The sequence below is a fragment of the Orycteropus afer genome, unplaced genomic scaffold, assembly GCF_000298275.1.
Source record: "Orycteropus afer afer isolate SDZICR_OR568_19922 unplaced genomic scaffold, OryAfe1.0 scaffold00181, whole genome shotgun sequence".
Lineage (NCBI taxonomy): Eukaryota > Metazoa > Chordata > Mammalia > Tubulidentata > Orycteropodidae > Orycteropus > Orycteropus afer.
Window position 1 is genome coordinate 4,357,259 of NW_006921768.1, and position 2,019 is coordinate 4,359,277.

Consider the following 2,019-nt stretch of genomic DNA (forward strand, 5'->3'; position numbering starts at 1 on the left):
ATAATCTTGGGATTGTGCCATTTTACCTTCTGACCTTGGGTTCATCAACCTTAGCAGCCAGTAGCTGTGTGAGTCAGAAGAAGCCTCCAGCTGCAGTGGGCCTGGTACTAGAGGTAGAGCTGAAGCCCAAAGTTGAGGGGCCTTCACCCAGTCCCTGGAGTTGGTACTCTGAACTTGAACTCCTAGCCTCTTAAACTGTGAAAGAATAAATTCTTGTTTGTTAAAGCCATCCAGTTGTGGTATTTCTGTTAGATAGCAGCACTAGGACACTGATCAAAGAATTTCTACAGAAATTCATGATCAGAGGAAGGAAAAATATGTGAAGACATCCTAAAATCAAAACACTTAGCCTAAGTGAAATGGCTGACACAAAGTTTGGCTCAGACCCCATTTTGTCTTATGCTCCACTTCTGTTTCTGAGAAATTGACCCATGATAGTTGGTGGGTAAACAAGGGCAGGGCAGTTTGCCTGTGGGAAGAATACTTAGCATATTTTGCATATACTTCCAACAGGAGGGAGTCTACCCTGAATTATCCTGTTAATCATTTATTTTCTACAACACTTCAAAAAAAAAAAAAAAAAAACCTCACTGCCAAGGAATCATCTGACTCATAGCGACCCTCCTTAGGTTTTGAGGCTGTATCTCTATGGAAGTAGATTGCTCAGTCTTCCTTTCGAGGAGTGCTGGTGGGTTTGATCTGCCAGCCTTCTATAACTTAACTGAAAGTTTTTCTTCTGCGTTTGTTCTTCAGAAGGTCTCACACCTTAGGCCCCCTGGACTTTAGATTGTCTTGCAAAAGTATCAACCAATAAGTACTATCCTTGATTTCACACAAAATATTTTGGTGGAGACGTCGTTAAGGGATTCACTAGAACCCCACTGGAATAGACCGAACATTGTCCCCGTCACCAATCTGTGTGCAGCCAAACTGGAAGCTGGTAAAACCTTAGGTCACAGCTTAAAGGAATTAAAGCAACTTATCTTGGTCTACTGAAGCATTGTATTTGTTGCCTCATGTTACATTTTTTACTGTTAAGAAGGAATGAAACAAGAAAATGGTGTTTCAAATTTTCTTCAAGATTTATTTACTTAGCCAGAGAAGAGAAATTCTTCTATATTCATTCCATCCTATTAGTTTGGACTTGCCAATCATCTGGAAACTTAAATTTGAAGATGAAACACCCTAGTGGGCTTGGACAGACAATAGCTTTCCCAAAGTCATGGAACAAGACCTCTCATCCATTCTAATAAAAGCACCTGAGGTCGTTGGACTTTGTTTAAATCTTTCTTGTTTTTAAATTTTCTTTTTTGCTGGCAAGTTATGTTTATTGGCTGGTAAGAATTTTCCATACAGACTATCAATAATATTTATTATCTGTTTTCATATTCATTGCTTTTGTCTTACATGCTTTTAGGGTCTGTAGAGTAATAGCTTTCCATTAGTAAATGAATGTTATTAAAATTAGTGCTTTGCGTCTAATCCTCATTGTTTTTGAAGCAGTTTTGTTCTATCACTTATGTTTTATTAAATTGTATAGGTAAACCCTTCCATGTGTTTTAACCAAAAAACTTCCCTTAATATTTTTCTCATCAGTATTTTAATTTATGCTGTTACTGGATTAATAATACTATTATCATTAGAATTGTCAAATATTGTATGAAGGTTACTTCTAAAGTAATTTCTCAGAAAGCTAATATGCTGCCCATGAAGTGAATCATATATATATATATATATATATATATATACAGAAAAGATATGTTCTATGGATGTACTTGAGCTCCCACTTTAAGGTGTATAGCCTAATCACAGGCCAAGTAGTTCTTACAATGTGACCTTGATCCATATTACCCTCAAAAGGTGATCAAAAAAGACTGGGTGCTATAGTAAAGCACAGTGAAGAAATTAGATGGTACCCAATGATCAAAAAAGATAATGGCTGGGGTCTTAAAAGCTTTTTATAAAACCAGCAGCCATGTAGAAGCCATCAACCAGTCCACGCAGAAGAAAGCACACCAG